The sequence below is a fragment of the Odocoileus virginianus genome, chromosome 1 (genome assembly GCF_023699985.2).
Source record: "Odocoileus virginianus isolate 20LAN1187 ecotype Illinois chromosome 1, Ovbor_1.2, whole genome shotgun sequence".
Lineage (NCBI taxonomy): Eukaryota > Metazoa > Chordata > Mammalia > Artiodactyla > Cervidae > Odocoileus > Odocoileus virginianus.
In genome coordinates this window covers 51,054,371-51,081,419 of record NC_069674.1, presented here as the reverse complement: position 1 = coordinate 51,081,419, position 27,049 = coordinate 51,054,371, and the positions used below count along the sequence as shown (strand labels likewise).

Here is a 27,049-nt window from a genome sequence, read left to right as displayed (position 1 = left end):
ACGGATCAGTCAGGATAACACCTGAGGGATGGGGAACAACTTGCCAGTGGCAGCCAGGATGATGGAGTGGGCCCCGGGGCACTGAGCCTCCCTGCCAGCCTGAAGGCCCACCTAGCTGCCGGCTGCTACGTGACAAGGAGCTGCTCTTCTCTCCAACTCACTAGCTCATACAGGGCCGCTTTGTTCCAGCAGCCGAGCCTGGTCCCCAGCAAACACAGCATCCTTTCACCCTGCCTCAGCCCACTCGGCTTCCAGGATAAAATCATCACCAATGCAACAGACAAAACGTGATGCTACGGAGGATGTGCTCAGACCTCGAGGATCTCCCCCTCAGAGCTCCCAGGGACCAGACAGGGCAAAGGGGGTTGAGGGAGCCCCAGCACCTGCCCAGAGGAAGAGTTTGGTCTGCTTCTAAAATCAATGAGTAATTGATATGCCTCACATGCCAGTAATTCGGCATCTGGGTATCTATCCCAGGGAGATAACTGCACTTGTACAGAAAGAAGTATATGCAAGAATGTTCAGCATCATTTAAAATAGCATGAACAGCAAAAAAAAAAAAAAAAAATGGGGCAGCCAACCATCCATCAGGCAGGCACTGTTAATAGACCCCTGCATAGCCACACAATGAAGTACTAAACAGTAATTAAAAGTTATTATTACTATTAAATTATTACTAAAAATATTGACTAGGCCCATACCAGGGCCACCACTAACCCACAGGTGCTGGAGTTGCATCCATGGGGAGACTCAAGGGGCTGCATCCCAACCATGAGTCCTTGCACACCCCCATCAATGGGCAGAGCAGCAATCACTCCAGGGCCCTCTGTGCCCCCGGAATTTCTGCCTCCTCATATCTCCCTCCTCTCCTCACCTCTTCAAGCTCAATCTGGTGACAAATAAGCACCCAAAAAGGAGAAAGAAAACCAATTTTAGGGAGGTTCAAGGAAGGGGGGACCTTCTCTACCTACATGCTATTCTGCCTTTTAGGGGTCACTTGGAAATACTTGGGGGCCTGGGTATCCCCAAGAGATGCTCTGAGAAGGCCAGAGGGGCCTCAGGGATGCTGGCCCAGTCTCTCCTCTGCAGGTCAAGAAGGACTGGGCAGGCTGGGGAAACACTGGCCCCAGCACCCCAGGCACAGGCTTCAGCCTCTGTACCCCCTCCCAGAACCCTCCATAATCCTGGGGCCACCGGCTGCCTCTGGCACAACTTGGCACTGGTGGTCCCCAGGGGGATCCATCATCTCCACTAACCCTAGGGAAGCCAAGGCCCTGTCTTCAGAGAGCTGGTGCTTCCTACACACCTGGCTGGAAGAGAGGAATGCTGGGCCCACAGTGCCTCAGCAGATGCTGGAGACTAAGGGCTCAGAAAAGCTACTAAGGCAGGAAGACTCCGATATCTGGGCTGAGTCTCCTGCACGTGCTGCAATGCGGAGCAAAGGCTGATAGGGCCTGGGGTCAGAAAGGCTTCCACCCAGGACAAGGCTGGTGCCCCCCACACCTCCGTCGACCACCCTGGCAGTCCTCAATTTGGACTGTCCAGCAGAATCGCTGAGGAGCATTTAAAAATACCCCTGCCCAACTGAGTCAGATTCCCTCAGGCTGGGCCTAGGTACCAGTGTTGTTTAAATTCTACAGGAGATTCTCATGTAGAGACAGGATTATAAAGCCTCTGCTTTAACCTTAACTTAATAGAATCAAAAGCATTAGCCTGGAAGAAGAGCAAGTGGCTGGCCCCATTGTGGTTGTTCTAGGGGGCAAGTGCGTGGCTGCAGGCAAGCAAAAGGAGTTTTTTTTTTTTTGAGGACTGGTGCTCTTTCTCTCTCTCTCAGACACACACACACACACAGAAACAGATCTACAGAGAAGAGCATTACGACACATCAATTCCACAGAGAGAGACTTTACCCCCAGGGCACCTACCTGAAGGCATCAATACAAACACCCAAGTGTGGAATAATGAAGGTGGAGACTCCTTCGGGGATTGACAGACAACTCCACACACCTTCACGGAAATGCCAAGGCACCCTCACAGAGCACAGAACAGAGGTATGTGCAAATGCATCACACAGAGATTTACATCTTCAGGTACCTTTATTGGATTATTAACACATACAACCACAGACGCACTCATTCTGCAAAAGCATTCAGATATTTAGAAGCAACAGATTTATCTGGATTCAGATGGAACTGTAGGTACACACACACATGAGTATATGAGCATGCACATGCAGACACATAGATAAACACATTCATACACACACACACACACACCCCACACACACACACATGATGCCCTGACTTGCAGAATGCTTATCCCTGCAGTGGATAAAAATAAGCTGGAGCAGAGGCCCCAGCCTAACTGCTTAACCATCCCCCAGCTCTCTGCTTTGTCACCAGGCTGCTCAGACAATGTGAGAACCAAGACAGCGGTGTAACCCCCACCCCACCCCCACCCTGTGCCGTAGGGTAGAGGGGATACTCTCAATATGAGGCCTCCTCTGCAACGAGAGCTGGGTTCCTGATTCCCACTTTTGCCCTCTCTAGTTCACCTTCCCCAACTACAGTCTACCCTCCGCCCAACAGGACACAGACATCACTCACCAAGGCATGGAGAGAGGGAACCTGCGGGCTCCCAGGCCTTGATCATCCCCTTCCCCAACCTCAGCTGGGAACCTGGTCTCAGGATGTAACCCCAGGCCCACCTCTTTTCCCAGACCCCCACCCCAAGACCACTGTACAACGCTTAGAGCTTACAATGTGAGGCTACCTGCCCCAAACCTCATATACATCTGGACCACATGGGGGGGGTCCTCTGTCCCAGGAAAGCCCTTCCAAATGTAACCCCTTGGGTATGCCGCTCCCAGCCCTGTCCCCTGCTCCCTGTCAAGGCTGCCTTCCTCTTCTGGACTCCCCCAAGTTGTCAATAACCCTCATAAGGGCCATGGTCAAGCCTGGCCACTGCAGGGGGTTGGACTCTCCTCTCCCTCAGGATGGATGCTGGGCTCTTTCACCCCACCACACATGTGGCTCAGGATGACCAGCTCACCGATATTCCCAGGCTCTGTCTCTTGGGTCCAGGCTCTGCCGAGATAAACCGGCTTTTGAAATTGATCTGAAGGCAATTAAACTACATACTGACATTTAGTATGGTGGACTTGAGAACCATTTTGCTAGAGTTTTAAACTCAAAGACCTCAGGCAAGCCACTTAACTTTTCTGTGCCTTAATTTAATTATATGTTAAATGAGAATAATAATACCTACTTCATAGATGTTACTAGGAGGCATCAACCAATTCATATAAGTTAACTATAGACAGGGCTTCCCTGGTGGCTCAGTGACGAAGAATCCACCTGCACTGGGGACCCGCGTTCAATCCCTGGGTCGGGAAGATCCCCTGGAGAAGGAAACAGCAGCCCACTCCAGTATTCTTGCCTGGGAAATTCCACGGACAGAGGAGCCTGGTGGGCTATAGTCCACGAGGTCCCAAAAGAGTTAAACACAACTTAGTGATTAAACAACAATAAACCATAGACAGTAGAGTATATCCTGGCTCCCAATAAGGACTACCCATATGGTAACTATTATTATCTTACCAACTGTGTTCAGGTTTGTTTTTTTAACCATCCTACTGTCATCTATACCCCCATGTTATTCCCTCAGTCGTGTCCGACTCTTTGCAACCCCATGAACTGTAGCCCACCAGGCTCCACTGTCCATGAAATTCTCCAGACAAGAATACTGGAGCAGGTTGCCATTCCCTTTTCCAGGGGATCTTCCAGACTCAGGGATTGAACCTGGGTCTCCTGCATCGCAGACAGATTCTTTACCATCTGAGCCACCAGGGAAGCCCTCTGTTATATTCAAAATGGGAACATCAGGTCTGCTGCACTTTTATTCACTAATGGCTAACATTTATTAAACACTCAGTACATGCCAGGCACTCTTCCAAACAATAAATATACATTAATTCATCTCACCTGCCCCAAACCTATGCTGTCATCATCCTCACTCTACTGCTGAGGAGACTGAGGCACAGAGAGGGTAAGCAACTTCCCCAAGGTCACACAGCAAGCATGTGGTAGAGCTGGGGAGTGAACCCAAACAGCCTGGCTTCAAAGCTTATGCACTCCATCCCTATGCTCCCACCACTCTCTGTTATTGCTAAAAGGAAGACCAGCTCAGAATCCATGGGTATCCTAATAGCAATCCCTCTCACAGCCCCTGGCACTAATGAGGCCGTCTGCTACCCCTCTACCCACATTTCTATGTCTGAAGCACCCTCCTTGGGAAGAGTTCACGACAGACATAGCATTTCAGACCTGAAATGGACTCTGAAGGCCACCTCCCCATGGTACTGAGCCTCCTGTGGGGAAACTGAGTCCAGAGTGGGGGAGACACTTCCCAAGGTCACTCAAAAGAGAGTCCCAGAGCCTTGCCTGGCAAGAATAAATGAGTGACGAATATGCAGACTACAGGGGAGTCGGCTCCCCCTTCCAGACTTGGGAGGGCCTGCCCTCCTCAGGACCCACAAGCCCAGTGACGGGCCTGGGGCAGGAACAGGTGTCCTCCAGCAGCCACTGCGCCAGGCAGCACAGGAAGACGGCATCACCAGTCAGCACACTGGAGCCAGCGGTGACTCACTGGGCTCCGCATGGAGTGGGAGGGGACGTGAAGACCCTGCAGCATCTCCCACGCTGGCCAACCCTGCAGGACCCTCTCTGTAGCCCTCCCTGCTGAGACGGTCCAGTCCCTGGGCTGGGGAGCTCAGCCCTCTTTAGGGCCCTCAGGGGAAGCTTTGATGTCTTTCCACCATATCCTTCCAGGCCAGCCCTGAGCAGCACAGGTTCTTCTGCCTCCTGGGAGCACCCACTGGAGGAGGGCAGCATCTCACTCTTCCTCTCCGTGGAGCTGCAGAGCCCTGGGTCCCTCTTCTGTCCTCATGGAGTTGGGGCATCTCCTACTGGCATCTCCTCTGGCCGTTCAGCATCTGTCCCCATCACAGGGCAGTGCCAAGCCTGGACACCAGATCAAAAACGACCCAGAGAAAGTGGACCATTCACCTCCCTTTCTCTACAGAAGCTCCGTTTACTCATGAAACCTGAGCAGCACCCACCCCCCACTTCCTCCTCTCCCTCCTAGTACAGGGGACCAATGAGGGAAGGCTGGAAGATGAAACACTGCCCCTTCAGCTCACCCCTCAAATGGAGGGAACTTAACTTGTTTCTGGGAAAGAAGAACCTCTTTTCTCACCAATAAGGTCAGAGCTGATAAAGGTCAGTGCCAAATGCTGCAGTGAGGGGTGTTCTGGCAATGGACAGATTAATCATTAATGCGAATGTTCTTTGATGTTCAGATGTTCCCCTTTCAAAGTCTGGTTCCCGGAGGCCTATGCACAGCAGGAGACAGAATTCGTGTCCCTGAAAGGGTCTCCTACTATTCTTACACATAGGGAACCTGGGCTCAGGAAAGGCTGGGCACGCATGGGCACTGGTAGCGTGTGTGTGTGTGTGTGTGTGTGTGTGTGTGTGTTCATCACTCAGTCATATCCAACTCTTTGCAATCCCATGGATTGTAGCCTGCCAGGCTCTTCTGTCCATGGGATTTACTAGGCAAGAATACTGGAGTGGGTTGCCATTTCCTTCTCCAGGGGATCTTCCCAACTCAGGGATTGAACCTGGGTTTTCTGCACTGCAGGCGGATTCTTTACCGTCTGAGCCACCAAGGAAGCCCCCCCCCCCCCCATTGTTAGTAATGTCCTGTTTCATAGGTGAGGGTTTGAGGCCCAAAGTGACCCAGAGTCTTTCCCAAGGTCACGCTGCCAAACCCTTCCACACTAGCTAGTCCAGGCTCATCTCCTATCCCTTAAGGGTCCTAGGAATCCTCTGTCAGGGACAGCCCCCCAGGGCCTGGAAGAGGAAGAGAGAAGAATGGAAATAAGGAAGAAGATAAAAGAAAGGGGAAGGCAGGAGTAGGGGCGGGAAGTGATGGAAGGCGGTGGGAGGTGGGGGGTGGGGAGGAGGGGGCAGTAGTGGGGGAGCGGGAACCAGAAGCAGGCGCTGGTTTGCAGATGGCTGACTGTGCACCTCCGAGGCAGGGGCTGAGGCTCCGGGCAGGTGGGATGGAGAGCGTGGCCATCTGCACTGCCCCTCTTGCTAACCAGCAGTCCCTCTGGAGGGGATGCTGACCCCTGGAAGGGAGGGCCAGCTCTGACTGGCACCCGGCACAAGTCGGGCACTTGGTGGGCACCCTAAAACTCTGGGGGGTGCCTGGTGATGAGCTTAGAAAGGTGACTGAAGAGTGTTGAGGGACCCAGCAAGGTGGGGAGTGGTGAGACGGTGGAAGGTCGGTGCCAGTCTGGGATGCCAGGGACGCAGCAGCCTAGTTACAGGAGAGAGGGCTGGGGCACTGAAGAGTTTCACGCAGGGAACTGAGGTGCTAAGCTTCTCATTTAGGGAGGATTCCTCAGAAGGCTGGTGAGCTGAGTGGAAGGAGAAAACACAAGCAGAAAACCTGGAATCCAGGTAGAGGAGATGGGGGTCTGGGCAGGGAAGGGCAGCTGGAATGGGAAGTGGAGGACAGAATCCAGAGACTTGAGAAAGTGGGGAAAGATCTCCCAGGCCCCTCCTCTGGGGAAGTAGCAGGAAAGAAATGTCAGAAGGGGACAGGAGGGATAAGAAGAAACTGAATAGGACCCAGTCTACCACACAGCCTTAAATCAGAAGTGGAACATTCACAGGTATCTGCAAAGTAACTCTTATGTTTTATTCCCCAGCCAGCCCTCTGTGGTGCCCATTTGTCATGGGAGAACGGTGACAGCTAAGGCAATGCACGGAGCTGGGATGAGAGAGTCCAGGTATTCCACAAGGCCAATACAACCTCCTATCACCACCTCCAGGAAGCCCAGCCTGGCTGCACCCACCTCCACTGGCCTCACTCTCCTCTGACAACTACCAGCCCTAGATGAGGAAACCCCTCACCCCTGCCTGGGCTGTTTCAGGTCTCATCCTTGTCTTTGTGAGTTTTAAGTCTTGTCTGAAAACAAGGGGCATGTCCAGGTCTCCCTATGGGTTTTCCTTCTGGTGGAGGCGGGCATGTCCTTGGCCAACAGGGTGAATGGGAGAGGGGCTCAGGACCTGTTTGGTGAGTCCAGTGACATGGTACCCTTTCATTTTCAGGCATGAACACTGTCTCCAGGTGTCCTTAGCGTGGGAGATGTATAACATGAATCCAGCAGAAGCTTTTCTAGGATAGGATGCTGAGGTCAGGCGTTAAATAGATGGGTACCCTGAGCTCCAGGCAGGATGAAGACAGGCATCCAGGGCCCCCTAGAGCACTGTGGGCTCCCAGGACTAAAGCTGCTCCCTCCTTCCACCTCTTAAACCAAATTCTCTTTGCTAACCTATAGCCCAACACTTCCAGCAGGTTGGATCCAGCCTGTCACCTATTTTTATACAGTCAGGGAGCCCAAAATGGTTTTTACATTTTCAAATGGTCAGGAAAAAAAATCAAAAGGCTCATATTTCATGACACAGGAAAACTGTGTGAAAATCAAATTTGTGGCCATAAATAAAGCTCATCAGAGCACAGCTCCGCTCATTTGCATAAGTAGCATCTACGGCTGCTTTTACGTTATGACAGCAGAATGAAGCAGTTGCATCGGCGTGAACAGCCAGCAAAAGCCTAAAATAATTTACTATCTGGCCCTTTGCAGAAAAAGCCTGCCAACCCTCGCTCCAGCCTCACGCAACACACACCCTTTCTCCATTCAGTGTCAACGCCGTGCACGTGGACACTCATCAAGGAAGACTGTGATCTTCGTGGAACAGACACCTCCGTCCCCAGGCATGTCCAGATTTGTGTGAGAGGGTGTGTCTCCATGCCCGTGTGTGTGTCCCCATGTCCCTACGTATGTTGCTCTCTGCTGCTGCATGTTTGCCCTGGCTTTCTGGCAGGTGTCACAGGAAGCCTTGACGCCACCCCAGCAGTGTGTCACTGCCTCCCTGTGTGTCACTGTGGGGGTGGCTGCCACCACGTGCCTCTGACGGCATCCAGGGCTCAGTACAAGCATGCTGCAGCTGATGAGTTTCCAGACTGCATCTTGCCAGGCAGCCAGACCACTAGTCCCAGCCCATTCAGACCCCAGACTCATAGATTCCTCCATTCAGGGGTAATCAAGGCTTCCAGGGGCTCTAGGCCTACCTATCTGGGGCATGGGATCTCTGCTCACACTCCTCCCCAGACAGGAAACCCACTGTCACCCCCAAGTGCTGGCTCTCGGGGAAGTGAGGCCTCTCTGGCACCGAGCTGAGCTTATGCTCTGTGACTGGCACTCCTTGGTTCTGCCCTCCAGCAGACAGCACACGTCCTCCACCTAGTGCCAGCCCTGGTCAGGGAAATCTGTGAGACCAGATACCTGGGACACATAACCTGAGGCCACATCCCCAGGAAGAAAGCCACTCTGTGGCCTGAAGTCTGTCTTCCCTAGCCTTCTAGGTGTATATGTTGATCTGTAAACCCCCATTTTGTTTTATTTGGATTATTCAACATGAATCGAGGGACTGTCCCAAAGTAGGGGCATGGCAGAGAGGGATGGCCGCATAAAAGGGTCGGATTCCAGTGTTTCTCCAATCAACTCCCTGCCCACCTGAACATGACAGAAAACAGCACTTAATGGATCTTTCAGCCTTATTAGTTCCCAGAACGTAGGCAAGGGTCCTTCAGGAATCTCCCCATAGACATTCCCTCTCATCACAAACAGGAGCAGAGTCATACATCCTGTCCCAGGCACAGAATCATGGACGAATGACCCACGGCAAGGGCAGGAAGGCAGCGGGTCTGCCTCCCTGGTCACCCCACACACACTTGTTGATGAACTGTTTGGAAGATCCGGCCAGGGCCTGCCCCAGTGTGTTCTATTTCTAATTTATAAACTCAAATTTTGACTGGCGTCCAGACTGGCACCTCTGCTTGTCCCCCCAAGGTCAGAAGGGAGTAGGAGCCCCAGATTCATCTGGGTAGGGACTAGGGGTTCTGCCAACCCCACCTGCACCCAACACCAACTCAAACTGGCCTTCTGAGATAATCTGAGTGCTGCTCCTCCCCACTCCCCCCTACCCCTCCAAGGCTCATTTAGTTCTTTTAACCCCTCCAGAGGCCCACAGCCACTCAAAAGCCTCTAGCCTGACCTTCAGAATGCCTTTCTGCCTCTCTCCAGGGAAAGTTGCCCCACTCTGACTGGGTAGCCCCCTCTCACTCCCCAGCTGCCCCCCGCCCCCCGCAGGGCTGCTCACTGGAAAAGCCAAATGCCATGTCTTTTCTTTTGGTAGTGGGGAGGAGGGTGCTGGAGGAGATGGAGGAGACTGATGCACCTGTACTAAAAGAATAGAAATCCTCTGGAGGATTGGCAGGGGTCCACCTTCCCTCCCCCAGCAGCTTTCAAACGGGGTCTCAGCACCTTCTAGGGGCGAGCTTCCACTCCCAGCTCCACATGAAATACAATCAGTTTCTGGCTGGGCTCCCTCCGGAGTGTCTAGCTCCATCCAGTGGCACTCCGGCCGCTTCTAATCCCACCCCCGCTTCCGCCCCCACCCCCTACCCCGCCCCGAACACCCTCCTGCAAACCTGCAAAGGTCCTGCCTGCCCAGGTTGCGAGCCCCTGCCTCCCATAGCTGCAGCGGGAGCCTGTGCCTTTAAGGAAGCGGGCAGGGGTCTCATCTCAGGCGGGCCCACTTCAGCCAGGGGAGACGACACGTTTCTCCCACAGGCTCCCGGGGGCCGTTTCCTCCCGGAACCGCAGAAACCCAGGCATCCCGACCCCTGCCTCTGCACCGCGGGAAACCCAGAGACAACGCTCTTTTGACCCATTGCGAAGGTGTCACTACTCGGGAACGTTATATACGCTGGCCCTTACTTCACCCTCTACACAGCATGTCCCGAGCCCACCCCTCAAATTCCATGAAGACTGCGGTACCCAGCCCCCAGGAAACCCTCCAGCGTTGCCTTCCTGATCGGATCCGCGTAGCCGCGTCCGTCTGCCTCAGTAGGTAGACAGGTCCCTCTGGGTCCCTCCGGTCGCAGTGCCTTCCTGCCCCGGGTCCTCCCTTCTGGCACGAGGAGGAGCGCCCGGGAGCTAGCCGATCCCACCCCCTGCGGGCTGCAGGGATCGGTCTCTCCGGAGCGCGATACCAGAAACTGGGTGGAGGGGGGGTGGCTCGGGACGGAGGGTGGCAGAGTGTCGCGCAGGAAGGAAGCAGCGGCGGGAGAGGGCTTCATTTCGGTTTCGGGAGGTTGGCCCCGCTCTGGCCCTGGCCCGCTCTCCGTCGGTGAAGGACGCGGCTGGCGGAGACAGCTGAGCTGGAGGAGGGGGTCCCGCGTCCCCGGATGGGCGAAGGTTCTGGAGTCAGGGGAGGGCGGACGGGGCGCAGGGGGGCAAGGGCGGCGGGGCGGCGCTTACCTGCTCACCCAGGGGCCTCGCGGCGGGGCCGCGGGCTGCGGGTCTGGGCAGGCTCCGCGGGGAGGGCGCGCAGCAGCGAGTCCGCGCCCCGCTCCGCCCAGGGATGGGGCGCTCGTGCGCTGAGTAGCGCGCGTAGAGCCGGATCTCCGCGTCTGTGTGTCCGCCGGGCGCCGGGGTCCGTGGGTCCCTGCGCGGCGGCGTGAGCTTGTGCGCACGCGGGGACCTGTTCGTCTGGAGCCGCCGCCGCCGCTGTCAGTCGCCGCCCGGGGCCCGAGCGCGGGGCCCCCGGCCTGCCCTAGCCCGCTCCGCGCCGCTCGTCCGCCCAGCCTCGTCTGCCCTGCCGGAGAGGCGCCGCCTCCACTGCGAAGCCAGGCCGGGGGCAGGAGGGAGGCTACCGACCACCGCCTGCCCCCGTGCTTCGCAGGCTGGGGGGTGGGGTGCAGGCCAATGGGCGCCCGGGGGAGGGGTTAGGGGAGCCGGACCCCGCCCGCCGCAGACCAGAGCAGGAGCTTTGGCGCGGAGACCTGGGGGCGAGAATGCGGAGGCGACAATCCCCCTCTGTCGCCCGGCTTCCGGGACTCAGTCCCGGGGCTCACCTCCCTCCTTTCAGCCCTCCCGAAATACCCAGAGCGAGAAATCATCAGTCTTCTCCCTCCCACGTCCTTCTGATTCCCTGTCAGAACCAGTTCCTCCTCCTCCAGGAAGCCTTCCTTACAGGGCAAATGCCAGACTCCCCTTGGGATTTTTCTTTGCCCCCACAGCCCTGGCCTGGGAACGTCAGCTAGCTTCCGGGAGCCTGTCCGAATGTCTTCAAATGTGGTCCCCTCTATGGCCAGAAAAGGGAGGTGGGGGTGCCTTACAGGGGCGCCCTACAGCAGCTTAAAACCACAGTGCTCTGGGATCAGATTGCCTGGCTCCCGTCGCAGCTGTGCCAGGGTTAGCTCTGTGAGCTGGGGCAAGTGACTCCAGTGTCTCTGAGCCTCAGCTACTTCCCTGTCCAGGGGCATCACAATACCTTCCCCCCCACACCCCCCACCTCCTTACAGCATTAAACAAGACCGGGACTAAGTAGGTTTTCACTGATTTTATTTCCTCACTAATGAATTAGTTACTATTGCTACACGAAGTCAATGGACATGAGTTTGAGCAAAATCCAGGAGACAGTGAGGGACAGGAAAGCCTGGCTTGCTGCTGTCTGTGGGGTCATGAAGACTCGGACATGACTTAGAGCCTGAACAACTGTTATTGTACTGCTCAACCTCCTCCTGGTACAAATGGATAAGCTGAGGCTTAGTGAGGGGAACTGACTGACTCTTTGCAACGCTAAGGACTACAGCCTGCCAGGCTCCTCTCCATGGCAGTCTCCAGGCAAGAATATTTGAGTAGGTTGTCATGCCCTCCTCCAGGGAATCTTCCCAACCCAGGGATAGAACCTGTGTCTCTTGTGTTGCCTGCATTGGCAGATGAGTTCTTTACCACTAGTGCAACCTGGGAAGCCCCAATCAGGTCAAGGTCAGGTAGCCAGTTGGTGGCAAAGCCAAAGCCCAACCGAGAACAGTTAGTTACATACTCCCATGCCAAGCACTTACCCTCTGTCCACCCCCACCAGCCAACCCACTGCTCCTACCTGCCCCTGCTCATGGTTTCTTGGTCTTACCCCAGGTGTCAGCATCTGAAGAGCTCCCTCCATACCCCAGCCCACAGCTCTGCAACCAGGCTCTGGCTTTCCTTATTCGAGTAAGTTATTGTTCGCCTTCCAAGTGGGTTTGAGTTTTGGGTATGCCACCTTGTTGAGAAAGCTTCAAGAAGGAGGAGGAGGGAGAGAGAAACTTGAGCCTTTCCTTGGGAATTCTTGCCCAACTGAGGAGGAGAGAACTGGAGGATGGAGCAGGACTCCATAAGGGAAACTTAAAGGAAGTATCTGATTGTCCAGAAAGTCTGTTCAGTGAGTTGATGGTTTCTGTCTACAACACAGTGCCCTGGCCCCCTCTGGTACGCCACATTGTTGGTCTGCATGGATCACATTTCTTTCAGTCCAGGAAAGCTTCCTGGAGGAGGAGGATGTTAGTTCTTATCTGTATCAATAAAGAGTGAGACCCCTCTGGAGAGAAGAGGGCTCGGTGCCTTGGTCAAGTCAGACAGACAAGACCAGCAGGACTTCTCTTCAGACCTGAGCAGACCCCTTTCTAGATTGTTGCCTGACCCCTGGCAGCTTCCTTTCATCGGTCTTCAACCCAGTTGTTTGAAGATCAAATGAGATGCTGTGTGTGGAAGTGCTCTATAAACTGTGAAACGTGAGGAGAAAGGAGGGGCTACAGCAGTCTCAGAGTCAGGAGGGAAGCATGGAACTCAGGACATTAGAGTCACGAAGTGTGAGGAAGGTCACCTGCGGCAAGCCAGCTGTCCTTGGAAATGTCCATGGTCAGGCCACTAGATGAGGACCCTTGGCTCAGAGTCAGCCTTTGTTTCAATGTTTACCCTCTTTTCCATACTCCAGGTCCCCCTCTGGGCTCTGGAACACCTGCTCTCTGTCTTGTGTTCCAGATGTGTGTCTTGCTTGGTGTGGGCAGTGAGCAGGTTGAGCATCCCTTCCCCCCTCTGCCTGGGCAGCCAGTGGACAGGAATTAACCTGCAGTCCTCCGCTCACATCCCTTCCCTTCACCTCTTTCCCCTTTTCAGTCAGGCTCCTAGCCAGAGGGCAGGCTCCTAGCTGACTACAGCTAGGGGTGAGCCAGGGCTCTGGGTCCCACTGTGCCATCCATGCCCAGCATGGAGCAGGTAGGGGTAGAAATCAGCTCCTGCTCTGCCTGCTGCCCACTAAGCCAGGCACACAGGGTCCACCATAAGGGCCACTTCTTATAGTTGGTTCTGGACAGGGCACCTCTCTACTCTCTCCAAGGTGTTGCAGTCCTTATAGATGGCCTCTAATCCCTGCTGTGCCTAATAACATCAGCTTAGATGAGCCACAGGAATGAGCATCATCAGACCTGGGATCCAGGAAGGCTGACTAGTCCCCTTCTCTGTGAATGAAGCACCCAAGCCTGGAGGGGCCACAGGACTAGCCCAAGGATGCACTTAGCCTGGGGACTAAAGTTTGTGTCCATGTGCCCAGTTTGGTGTTGTTTGACCTTGCTAACAGCCCCGATCATTCTGGAGCAGGCTGGCCTCTCATGCCCCGGATTGTTCTCCACACATGCAGGCATACAGCTCTGGTCTCTCCAGACAAGCCTGGTTCTCCTTCAGCAGGAGCTATGCCAATTCTGGTCTCCCAGACTGGGCCTCCCCAAGGACAGGCCCAGACTTCCTTCTTTTTCCTCCTCACCCGGCCTGGCTGGCTTCATTCAGGGAGACTGGAGGCCGAGCGGCCACCCATGGGACCACGCACTCCTCCGAGAGGACCCCTGGAGTCTCCTTCTCTCCCCTGGGGTCGGAGGCTGGGGTCTCCTCCATAGTTTTTCCCTCCCCTGAGGTGCTCATTGCCTCAGCTCCCTTCCACAAGCCAGCCAGCCAGGCGGGCAGCAGCCGAAAAAGATGGATTTTAATTCAATTTTCTGAGATGTGGCAGAGGGAGATGGATGCCAGGCTGCCCTACCCAGCATCCGTCTCTCCTGAGCACCGGTTCCCTCCGTGACTCTCAGCCCCCACCCACCCCACCCCACACCAGCCACACCAGTCCAGCTGCGCAGGCAGGAAGAACAGCACATTCGAGGACACCGAGGCGTTTTTATTGTACAATAAACAGCTGACATTTGCTGAGGGCTCACCTTATCTGGAGCCAGTGCTTCTCAACCCTCCGGTGCTACAGAATCCTTGGGGAGCTTTAAAAATGTCCCCATGCCTAGGTCTCACCACCAAGATCAGTAGATAGTCTGTGATAAGGCCTGGGCAAACAGGTTTTTTTTTAAAGCTCCCCAGTGGATTGTAATGTGCAGCCAAGGCTCAGAACCACTGTCATAAGCCCTCTGTTAAACGCCTTCCTTGTGCACGTCACAAGGTGGCATGCTCACATGTCTGGAACCCTGAGAGGTGTGTCGAGGGACCGTTCCTCAGTGCAATCAGCAACCATCAGCAGCCTCTTTTACTTCCTCTGGGAACTATTCATATACATATGTTTTTGTTTTCTACATGCTCCGGGCCATGAAAAGGATGGGAGAGTAACTGCCTTCTGTGCATTTGCCCATCTAATTCCTATCTGGGGAATGTGCTGGGCCTTGCGTAGCAGGCTATGGAGTCTGGGTTTCTTTCTATGAAGGAGCAAAATGCTGACCTTGGGTCACTTCTCACACAAGCCAGTGCACAGTTCCGGGGAAAGTTTGATACTGAAGGGCCCCTGGTCACCCCCTGCATCTATGCTGGAGTCAGACAGCCAGGGAGGCTCTGAGTCAACCCAAATGCATCAGGGAGTGGCCCCTGGAAGGCCCAGAGACACAGCAGGGTGAGCAGGGAGGCTCTGGAAGGTCAGTCCCATGATGGTGCGTAGGGCAGGTCCAGTGCCTCTAAAGCTCCCCTCTCCAGCAGATAGGCAGTCTGTAGGGACATCCAGGTACAGGCCTGGGCTCGCCGGGGAGAACACCATTCCAGAAGCAGGCTTGCTGCCCTCTCACCCAGGGGGCAGCATCCTCAGTGGATAAACCAGTACCCTCCAAAGCCTTTTCAGCTACCCCAAGGACCCTTGAAATTTTCTAAGAAACCAAGGCAATAAACACCAGGCTACTTAGACCCATGGCTTTCAGACTGTTCTCCAGGAACTCTAGAATACTTGAAGCTGCCTCACCAGAAACCTGGAGCACAGACAGGACGAAGGCATGTTCTCAGAGCCTCCTGGGAGCTCCTCAGAGCTCAGGAGTTCTGCGTCCTCTCTGTTCCATGCCCACGGGGCATGGTGATGGATGAGGGTGAGCAAGGGGAGGACTGTCAGAGGAGAAGAAAGAGACCAGGGGTCACTGATTTGGGAATCCTAAATTCTAAGTGCAGACTTGACTGGTTAAGCACCCCATTTCACAGAGAAAGCAAATGAGGCTCAACAGGAATGATTGGCTCAAAGTCATAAAAGCTAATTAGTATCAGAGATGGGGCCACATACCAGATCTCTGGATTTCAAGTCCTGAGTTCTGTCCCCTGAACCATAACTCTTAGAAAGGAAGAGGTGCTTCCTGGGAGGTGGAAAGTGTAGGTAACTGTGAGTAGTCATCAAAAGAGGTAAAAGGAAAATGGAATATTACTTGGCCATTAAAAAATGAAATAATGCCACCTGTAGCAACATAGATGGACCTAGAGACTGTCATGCTGAGTAAAGTAAGTCACACAGAGAAGGAGAAATATTGTATGACTTCTCTTATATGTAGAATCTAAAAGGAAATGATCAAGTGAACTTACAAAACAGAAAGAGACTCTCAGAGGATGAACTTACGGTTGCTGGGAGGGAAGGATGGGGCATGGGATAATTAGGGAGTTTGGGATGGACATGATACACTGCTATATTTAAAATGGATAGCCACCCAGGACCAACTGTGTAGCACATTAACTCTGCTCAATGTTATGTGGCAGCCTGGATGGGAGGGGAGTTTGGGGGAGAATGGATCCATGTATGGAAGAAGGCAATGGCACGCCACTCCAGTACTCTCTCTTTTTTTTTCTCATTTATTTTTATTAGTTGGAGGCTAATTACTTTACAATATTGTAGTGGTTTTTGCCATACATTGACATGAATCAGCCATGGATTTACATGTGTTCCCCATCCCGATCCCCCCTCCCACCTCCCTCCCCATCCCATCCCTCTGGGTCATCCCAGTGCACCAGCCCTGAGCACTTGTCTCATGCATCCAACCTGGACTGGAGATCTGTTTCATACTTGATAATATACATGTTTCGATGCTATTCTCTCAGATCATCCCACCCTCACCTTCTCCCATAGAGTCCAAAAGTCTGTTCTATACATCTGTGTCTCTTTTTCTGTCTTGTATATAGGGTTATCGTTACCATCTTTCTAAATTCCATATATATGCATTAGTATACTGTATTGATGTTGATCTTTCTGGCTTACTTCACTCTTGACTGGAAAATCCCATGGACGGAGGAGCCTGGTAGGCTGCAGTCCATGGAGTTGCTAAGAGTCGGACACGACTGAGCGACTTCACTTTCACCTTTCACTTTCATGCATTAGAGAAGGAAATGGCAACCCACTCCAGTGTTCTTGCCTGGAGAATCCCAGGGATGGGGGAGCTTGGTGGGCTGCCGTCTATGGGGTCGCACAGAGTCGGACACGACTGATGCAACTTAGCAGCAGCAGCAGGATCCGTGTATATGTATGGCTGAGTCCCTTCACTGTTCACATGAAACCATCACAATATTGTTAATCAGCTGTATTCCAATACAAAATAAAAAGTGTTTTTAAAAGAGGCAAAAGTGAGAGATACATGTGAAGAGCCAAATGTCCTATCTCCGTCCCCCATGTACATAAGTACCCAACTGCAGCCTCTGGCCTGGAGAAGGATTCTTTACCAGCTGAGCTCCAAGGGAAGCCTCCCACACACCCAAATACATATACTTATTGCTGCATGGAGAGGGTGGTTCCCAGGTGGTGCTACTGGTAAAGAACCCGCCTGCCAATGCAAGAGACATGAGACATGGTTTCGATCTTTGGGTGGGGAGGATGCCCTGGAGAAGGACATAGCAACCCACTCCAGTATTCTTGCTTGGAGATTCCCATGGACAGAGGAGCCTAGCAGGTTACAGTCTGTAGGGGTTGCAAAGAGATAGACATGACTGAAGCGACTTAGCATGCATTGCTGCATGGGAGTATTCGCAGCATAGGCGCACATGTGCTTCTCTGCCCATGATGTATGCCCAGAGGTGCATTCACCGAGCGTCCAAACACGCTCTCACGCACACACATGGGCACTATCCACAGATCTGCCAGGCGAAAGTATACTATCTCTACCAAAAGAGGCCTTTTCTCTCTTGCAGAATTGAGCCAGGCAGTGGGCCACTCTGCAGAGGCAGAGCTTCATCACTGTCGGGCAGCTCTCCTCGTAAAGCAGAGTTTCCCATTCACCTTCCGTAGTCCCCTCCCCAGGGACTCAGCTGTTTACCCATGAGAGTCGAATACCCTGCAGGAACTCTGGTGGAAGGAGAATGAGTATTTCCATTCCATCTCCAATTCTCTATTCACCGGACTTTCTTTTCTTCTCTGCACCTCCATCCTCCCCATCTTCACTGGCACACTCTGGAGTTGGTGTGAGGTCTTCCACTGCGAGAAAGGCCATCTCCTGGGCACTCTACAAACGGGCCTCACTGCTGGTGTTCAAGAGCCACGTTGCTCATGCCTTGCCCTCTGCTAGCTGCTTGCTCAGTGCCCTCAGTCTGGCTCCAGCTCCTGCTGGGTTGGACACCCACCCCCCTTGCTGACCCTCCCCACCCCCTTGCAGGTCCCACAGAAAAAGTCTGGTCCTGCTTGCTGTTGTTCCAGTTTCCTCAGAGCCTGACTTGGCTGCCTGGAAAATAACAGCACACCTGGCCCAGCACAAGTCCTGACTTTCACGCGGGACCCCAGCAAGCAAGCACGGAGGTGTGGAAATTACAGATAATTCATGTGGGAGGAGACAGCAAGCGTGAGGCATGGATCCAGCCGTTCCCAGAAAAGCAACTCGGGATAATAGGGGGCCTGTGACGGGCTGAGCCATGACTCGGTGTGGTGCAAACGATGCTGATAATTATATTAAAAGTAGGGCAAATAGAACGTTCTTTGACAACCAACTTTGGGAGCAAGTTGGCAGCTGAGGAAACAGTTCTTTGCCACGGCTAATGGGAGCATTGTCTGCTGGGAATTCACTGGGGGTGCCGGGGGCTCTGGGCCCTGAGTGGGGGCTGGGAAGATAGAGTTGGCAGGGTGACCTTGACCCAAGACCTTGCAGGTACTCAGGAGCGGGGTATGTAGATCAGGCTTCTACTGCAGGGTAACAGGTTCCCGCCAACTTGGCAGTTTAAAATAATGCACATTGATTATGTCATGGTTCCCCTAGGGCAGGAGTACAAGTGGGGTCCCCTGCTCAGGGTGTCATCCATAAGACTGCAATCAAAGTGTCAGTCAGGTCTGGGGTCTCATCTGAGGCTCAGGGTCTTCTTCCAAGCTTGTCGACAGAATCTATTCCACATGGTTGAGGGGCTGAGCAGTCAGCTTCCGGGACCCCATCTGTTCCTCTCTACAACATGACAGTTTGCTTCTTGAAGGCCAACAGGAGAGAGACTGATGCCTCTGTCTTTGAAGTGTAGACTCCCTCTTAAAGGGCTCTTCTGATTATCTCAAATTGTCTTGGGTTAATCTCCCTTTTGACAAATTTAAAGTCAAAGCATCATGTGTGAGTGCTTAGTCACTCCATTGTGTCTGACTCTCTGCCACCCCATGGACTATAGCCTGCCAGGCTCCTCTGTCCAGGGAATTCTCCAGGCAAGAATACTGCAGTGGGTAGCCATTTCCTTCTCCAAGGGATCTTCCTGAACCAGGGATCTGACCCAAGTCTCCTGCATTGCAGGCAGATTCTTTACCATCAACAACCTCTGCAAAATCCTTTCCCCTTTGCCATGTAACTAGCCTAGCCAGGAAAGTGAAATCCATTCTATTTCTATGTCCTGTCCACATCTGAGAGGAGGGGCTTGTGTGGGCTTGTATCCCAGGGCACCATACAGTCCTGTCTACTGAGGTCCCTGTCATCGAGAGACTGAATGTGAGAAATGGGGTGGGAACAACCAACTGACCAAAGATCTCTGAGGGAACAACCTGTGTCAGTCTTGTTCCATTCAAGTGTTTGGCATGAAATCAGTGCTCAGGAAATATTTTTCAATTGAATAAGTGCGTCACCAACTCCTACCTCCAATGTACATGTGGGGAAGCCAAGACTAGAGAAAAGAAAGTACTTTTTCAAGTCATCCAAGGCAACCGATGGCAAAGTCAGAACAACAATAAGTCCTGCCATTAATTGAGCAGTTACTGTGTGCCAGGCATTATGTTTGGTTATTTTACCAGCTCCTTGAATTGTCATAAAGCTGTGTGATTAGGAATGATGAATACCCCAGGTTTACAGATGAAGAGACCAAGTCTCAGGGAGGCAAAGTAATTTTTCCAAAGATGTTGCTGGCACCATCACAAATCAGGACTCAAGCTCGCTCAAGTTGATCCCCATGTCCCTGGGGCTCCGTTTTCCATGCTGAGTTGTCTGTGTCTGCAGGTGGGATAGACTGAGAGCAGCACCAGGAGGCCATGTGTGTGGAGATGCTTGAGGATGCTTGGTCACCTTCCCCCGTGACTCTGCCTGCCACTCCCTCTTCCTTCCCATGGGGATTAAGTCATCACTCTGTTTCACACTGGGCCACCAAGAGCCTGACAAGGCAGGGAGGTCTTTCTAATTACTCATAATTAGCAAGCTGATTAGTCCTGTCACATGGAACTGTCTCTGTTAGCTCTCTCCTTTGTGTTCTGGGGACACTTCTCTGGAAAGGAGGGGACCCGTCTGCATAACCAAGAGAAGAGGATGCAGGGGAATCTGACTGGGATTGGGCAGTCAGGTCATTCATGACCACAGAGATAAGTATCTCACCAAGCCTACCCCTCCCACCAGATCCCTAATGGGAGCCTTTTTTTCCCCCAGATCCAGAGCACAGAGAACACGTTGTCCATCGTGGGAGACAGGACCTGCCTTACTCCACAAGGGAGCATCCTTCCCCAGAGGTCCTCACGCATCACTGCCTCTCCTCTGTAAGTGAAAGTTGCTCAGTCGTGTCTGACTCTTTGTGACCCCATGGACTATACAGTCCTTGGAATTCTCCAGGCCAGAATACTGGAGTGGGTAGCCTTTCCCTTCTCCAGGGAGCTTCCCAACCCAGAGCTCAAACCCAGGACTCCTGCATTGCAGGTGGATTCTTTATCAGCTGAGCCGCAAGGGATGCCCCTCCTTCTGTAAGGCTCTGGTCAAATGTCACTGCATTCATCACTGTCCAGCTCCTGACCCCGAGTTATAACACAGTGGGTAAGCCCAGATTTTGGAGCCAGACCGCTGAGTTCCCATCCTGGCTCTGCCACTTGGACAAATTATTAACCTTCTGCGCCTCAGTTCCCTCATCTATCAAGTGGGACTAAACAGTAGCATCACATTATTATGATTGTAAATAAGTTAATATATGTAAATCATTAGACTTCCCTGGAGGTCCAGTGGTTAAGACTCCATGCTTCCACTGCAGGGGACCTGGGTTAGACTAGTGGTCAAGAAACTAAGATCTCACATGCCACATGATGTGGCCAAAAATAAATAAGAAGAACATTAGAACAGAGTCTAACACAGAATAAATACACTAAAGTGTTAATAATTCCTTTGTTCTTCTTTTTCTTTCTAGCACTTATCACCATCTGCTATGCAACAAAAAATATGTTGCATGTTATTTGTCTATTTGTTGAATATTTGTCTCCCCCAAGAGGATGGAAGCTGCTTGAGGGCAGGGCTTTTCTTTGCTCATTGCTTTATTCCAGCAGCTGTTGAATCAGTGAGTGAATCTCACCTTCTCTCTTCTCTGGCAGAGGTTTCATGTCTCTCTGTGTACTTCAGAAATTCTCAAAGAGAATAAAGATGCAACTTCCATCATCTTCTAACCTCTGTCACCCTGACTCATGACCACAGACTTCACTTCTGGAACCACAAGGTGACTCTGTCCCACAATAACCAAACTCTACCCTGTGATGAAATGGTCTGAAACCTATGTCATAAAATCCTGGAAGTCTAGAATTCATGGATTCCTAGAATGGACTCCAGGCCTTGGAGAATTCCAGAATGGAACTCTGGAAGCTCAGAATGTAATCCGAGATTTGTTGATAGAACCTAGGAATCTTGGAGAGGACGCCCAGATTTTCAGAAGAGGCTCTCAGAGCCGGGTCTTTGAGAGAACCCGGTGAGACCAGGTGGCCCTGCGTTGTTGGCTTCTTTGCAATGATAAAAACAAACGTAAGTTGCGCTGGTGTTCAGAGCTGAGGGGCAGGGAGAGGGGCCATGACAGCGGTGGGAAAGGGCTCCCCTGTGAGGGTTGCTAGGCGCTGGCACGGCTGAGACAAAGAGGCTGGCCGGGTAGGTGGAGCTTAAGATTGCATCCTAATGAGGACCCAGGAGGAGAAAGGGAGGGAGGGGATTGGAACCGCATGCAGGGCCTGGGCTTGGCCCGCCCTAATCCCATTACAGCTAGCCATCCAGCTGCCAGGGCCGGCTGGGCCCCAGGTCTGGCTCAGCCCTCCCCTCCAAAGGCAGGCTCAGGCTGCACAGTGCTTGGGGTTCAGACAGGTGCCCCATCCTGTTCTGAAGTCCACACCCTAGAGCAGGAGTGTGGTTAGGTTATGAGTCCCAGGAGACCCAGGGCTGAAAGGGGGAAGGTGGCCAGGGGGCAGAGAATGGAGGAATCCCTCAAGAAAATGGATTGACCTAGAGTAGAATGGTAGACCTAGGGTAGACCATATGGTACTTGATGAGAAATTCTGCATATTAAACAGAGGTTCAATTAATGGGCCCCTGATACTACTTCTACCCTGAATATTGACTCAATCCCAGCTAGTCCTTTGACCTGGGCTAGACACTGAACCCTAAACTTCTCTCAAATTAGGCCCCAGTCCCAGTCCCATAGGAAGCCCCTATCCCAGCTACAGACTAACCTCTAGATTGAGCCCTGATCCCAGCTACGTGCATGCATGCTAAATAGCTTCAGTTTTGTCCGATTCTTTGCAACCCTATGGACTGTGGTTCTCCAGGCTCCTCTGTCCATGGGAATTCTCCAGGCAAGAATACTGGAGTGGGTTGCCATGCCCTCCTCCAGGGAATCTTCCCAACCCAGGGATTGAATCTATGTCTCTTATGTCTTCTGCACTGGCAGGCAGGTTCTTCACCACTAGTGTCACTGATCCCAGCTACACTTTCCTCCAAACAATGTTTCATGAGTCCTCAGATCCCTGAAAATAGAATTCACCTCAAATAATCCAAAGGCCCGGAGGATTTCTTAAATCATAAAATAGCCCCACACCTCTAAAGCATGCTGGCTTCTAGAAACAGCTACAAAGACCCGGGCTGATCTCCCTCTCAAAGCCCAGAGCAAGTGGACTCTCCCCTCCCTGCTGTGGGAAGGGCTTCAGTTCAGATGTAGTCTTGCTCCAACCTGAGCTCTTTCCAACATGAGAAGGAGAACCTGGAAGGAGGTTGGTGGACCAGACCCCATCAAGGCACTGCTGGGGATGGAGATGCAAACTGCGGCATGAGAGTCGGAAGAGCATCGGCAGAGGTGGCCCTGGTGGTATTGGAGGTGGAGATAGCTGTGGTGATGCTTGCCTGGGTGGTGTTGACAAATGAAGTTGGAGATATCAATGAACATTTGTAAGTCTGGTGATAGACACGTGCCTCATGCAGATCTCCCAACCTCTCTGCTCTTTCCTCAACTGCAATCCTTTCTGCCCTTCTGCCACTCACCATCTTGGCTTTGATTGGCCTGGTTTTATTGTCTTGGAATAGGTCAGGTTTTCCTTAATGAGCCCAGTGCTTTTGGAGGAGGAACTCTGTAATCCAAATAACAAATAAGTTGGAGTCTTTGTGTATTCCCTGCTTCTGCTTTTAGCTTCTCCAAGGTGGAAGGACAGCTGCCTTCTTCCCATCAATATGGTGCCCAGCAGAACTGGAGGCTCCCCACCTCAGGCACTTTAAAATGTCTGACACGCACGCTGCTCACTCCCAGGAAGGTAAGGCAGTGAAAGGACAAATGGACCCACCAACCTGTTGGAGCTGCAGTCAGCTGGACGAAGAAGCGAGAAACCGTCACCCATATTCCGGGGGCTGCGGCAGTTCCTCTACTAAGGTCCAGCCTCACTTGGCTCAGATGACCACAAGATATGAGGGTCACAAGGAAAAACCCTCTGTCCTCTGGGCCATCTTCCCTGTTCAGTGCTGCACAAAAATCTCTCCACTGAGACTCATTTTCTTCTGGAGGGTAGAGGAAACATGCAGTGCAAAGAGCTCTGGTCTGATGAGGAGAGGCCTTGAATTCTAATCTGGATCACAGTACTGCTTCTAACCCATACCTCTGCCACATAACCTCACATGGTGGGCATCCTGGTTAGGCTACTTCTTTATTGCAGACTTTGCCTTGCAATGCACACCATTAAGCATTAGTCCAGTCCCCAGTTCTAAATGCTAATGGCATTGCACAGTTATTGTGACATTAAAAACCCTCCACTACCCACTCTCTACCCGCTTGAGAACTATTCAGAAACATTGTCTATGCAGTAACTGCAAAGGGAAGAGCCTCAAACCTATTTAACCAACATCAGCCCACCACCACCTCCAAGCTATGTGACAGAAGATGAGGAAGACATGTTAAAACTACTGAGGATGTGTTTGTGGTGGGGGCTCCCAAAGGAAGGCACGTAGAAAAGGGGACTTGCCCTCATTCCAGCCCCATGAAAGGAGCTTGAAAAGACTCTCTGGGAGAGCTTGGCAGTTTTTGCTGAAATTGGGTGGCACAAAGACTGACAGCTGACTGCCCAGAGACGTGTCCCAGCCCAATGTGTAGGAAGAATTACACCAAGAGATTGATCTTATTTATGGAGGATATAGAGCCAGGGAAGGGCTTAAAGCAAGGCATGCTAAACAGAATCATTTGGACAGCAGGATAGAGGATGCATGAGAGGCAGTGAAACAGTTAAGAACCTATTGAGGTAGTCCTGAGGACACATGATGAAGGACTGAATTGGACTATGACAGTGGACATAGATGTGAAAGGATAGGGGTGGATCTGAGATAAAAAATAAGATGAATCAATAGGACCTGTTTGTAAAGACTCCAAGAGGCAAGACACATAAGAGGGGCATTTGTTATCATTATTGTCTTCAAATATAAAACTTTCTGGAGAGGGAATAGCTGAGTGCCATTATCAGTCATTAACACTGTAGTATGAATTAGTCATTAATCAATGGAGCTGTTGACATTTAGCAAAAGCAGGTTTTAAGAAAACCTGGTAGGGAAAGGTAAAAGAAAAATGTACCACCAGGAAAATGAAAGACACAAGTGGGAATGAAGCTGGACATCTGGAGAAAGTGATGCAGACTGAACAGTCTGCTCCGGACAGAAAGTCTGGGGAACAGAGTTTGCGTTTCTAATGGATCCACAACTTACCAGCCCCACGGTCCTGGCAAGTCACTTAACTTCTTGGAGTCATATGTGCCTCATAGATGATACTATTTATCTCACAGGATTGAGTTCTATAAAGGACCTTTTAAACTGTCAAGCTCTGTGAAGGGTTATTATCCCAGCAGGTTGCTAAAAGTTAACTTTGCCATGATCACCCTTCACCTTTCACTGAAATGCAGACAGCCTACCCCTGTCTTCTTAAAACTAGTTTTTTCCTGTTCCAGAGAAAACTTGAGTAGTCATAATGGGTGCAAAAGGAAAGGGCAAGAGAAAGGCAGAGAGAATTAGTACAGTTCGAAAGTGTTACAGACCCCAGATCTGCTTCCCATCTACTTAAGGGGAGTGATACTATCTAGCCTCACTGTATAAGAAAATCTCACATCTCTAAGCATTTTTAAACAAAGGGGCTATAGTTGTTCTTCTTTTAGCCACCAAGTAGCTGTGATCTTTTTTGACTTTTTTATTGCCTTGTTTCCCCTGGGCTTCCCAGGTGGCTCAGTGGTAAAGAATCTGCCTGCCAATGCAGAAGACTGTGGGTTCGATCCTTGGGTCAAGAAGATCCCCTGGAGAAGAAAATGGCAACCCACTTCTCTTGCCTGGGAAATCTGATGGACTGAGGAGCCTGGAGGGCTACAGTCCGTGGGGTCACCAAGAGTCAGACACAACTGAGCGACTGAACACAGTTTCCCCCGCTGTAAAATGTGAATAATGGCACATGGAGCTGTTTTAAGGATTAAATGTGTTTCTATGCCTAGCACCTAGGATGATATCTGATATGAGTGAAGCTCTATAGGAGCAGGTATGCTATTCTGCCACTGCCACCATCATGGTTGATCACCAGGACTCATGGGGATCCTGCCACCTCACGGATGATCCCATATCCTGTATGTGTTTGCTGAACAAGGCTGCTCATGGGTGTAGAGCGTGGTGAGAAGTGTGCGCTGTCCCCACCATTCCAGCCCCTCCATGCTCACTGTGCTTGCTACCCAGACCCTTTTTGTCAGCTTCCCTGTCAATCTAAGGCCTCGAACAGGCTCTTTTGAGAATAGAATTCAGTAGAGAAAATTGCATTAAGGAGTTCTTCTGGTACCTCTTTCTCAATTCCTCTCATCTAAAGTGCACAAGACCAGGACCCCTATTCTTACCACCCTGTGCCCCCGCCAAATGACTGCCTTTGTGGCAGCCATGACCCATGATAACCTTGAACCAAGAGGAGAATCCAATGTCAGTTCATTCAAGTTATACATCTTCCTGGAAGTCCAGGGTCACTATCCAACAGCCTAGTTGACATCTGTGGCCCACCATTTCCAACACTGCACACGGGATCCTACTCCAATCTGCACCCACCTCCCTGGACCCTGACTGCACGTTTGATATTCAGTGTGAGCCAGAAACCTGGGAGTCATTCTTCACACTTTGCCATGCCTCACAATTCACCCAGGCAGCCAACATTTAGTGAAGACCATTGTGGGCCAGGCAGCATGCCAGGCACAGGGGTCACAACAGTCCCTGCCCTCCTGGAGCTCTGGGTCAGATGAGGGGCACCGAAGTTAAGCAATGATCACAGAAGTAACATTATCCAACCTGTGTCATTGAAATAAAAGAAAATGGTACAGTAAGCCCAAGTAACAGGTGGCTTGATCTTATCCACGCAGTCCAAGAGGCTTTCCAGAGAAACAGTCCACTTATCTTGGTTCTAAAGGACAAGGTCTGACGGGGCTGGGAGTGGGGGGAGGTAGGGGGTCAGGGTGGGGAGAAAATACTGCAGCAGAGAAAGCAACAAGAACCAGGACCATGAACAGAGAGACGGAGCCAGCTGCTCTCAACCCACTAGACTGAGACCAGTATGGCTGGAAGACAGACAGCAGGGGAGAGAGGCTTGATCTGAGGCCAGAGGACCAGGTGAGATCATGAGGGCCTCTGGGACTTATCCTGAGAGCAGTGGGAAGTTGCTGAACAGATGATCTGCTCTTGTTTGCTTTTAAACCTTATCACTCATTTGCATTTAAAACCAGGCTGGAGGATGTGGGGAGACCCACTAGAAGGCTCTTGCAGTAGATGAGGTAGGCGATTATGGGTTGGACTAAGGGGATGGTGGAAGAGGAAGTGGAGGAGCCGGAGACCATCTGAGCAAATGAAATCAATAAGATACATTTCCCAGTTTTCCTTGCAGCCAGGTGTGGGCCTGTGTCTAGATTCAGGTCAATGGGATGTGAGCAGAAGTGATGTGAATGACATCCAACTTGTGCCCTAAAGGGCCTTGACCTCCCCTTCTCCCTTGCCCCTTCCTAATGGCTGGAACTGGGACATGAATGGGAACTAAAGAAACCATCTTGGACAAAGAGAAGAAATCTGCTTATGCTGGAGAGCAAAGACACGATTGAGAGGG

At 52.0% G+C, this 27,049-nt stretch overlaps 1 protein-coding gene and 1 long non-coding RNA gene across 7 annotated transcripts in view; one reads left to right on the top strand and one right to left on the bottom strand.

Moving 5' to 3' along the window:
• ADCYAP1R1 (ADCYAP receptor type I) overlaps positions 1–11,040 on the bottom strand; it is a 62,391-nt gene extending 51,351 nt beyond the window's left edge. The window contains exon 1 of one of the 5 annotated variants that reach the window (XM_070468203.1): positions 10,460–11,040. The gene's annotated coding sequence lies outside the window, so the exon portion shown is untranslated. Of the gene's footprint in view, positions 1–9,976; positions 10,154–10,459 lie in introns of those variants that run through there. The other 4 variants (XM_070468197.1, XM_070468186.1, XM_070468199.1 and 1 more) reach the window with 4 other exon arrangements.
• LOC110142470 (uncharacterized) lies at positions 10,223–26,235 on the top strand. 2 transcript variants are annotated; one of them, XR_011487893.1, is made up of 4 exons: positions 10,223–10,396; positions 12,122–12,196; positions 20,104–20,210; positions 20,846–26,235. It is a non-coding gene; the product is annotated as an uncharacterized lncRNA (long non-coding RNA). The 2 variants fall into 2 exon arrangements; XR_011487892.1 differs by lacking the exon at positions 12,122–12,196.
• The last annotated feature ends 814 nt before the right edge of the window (positions 26,236–27,049 follow it).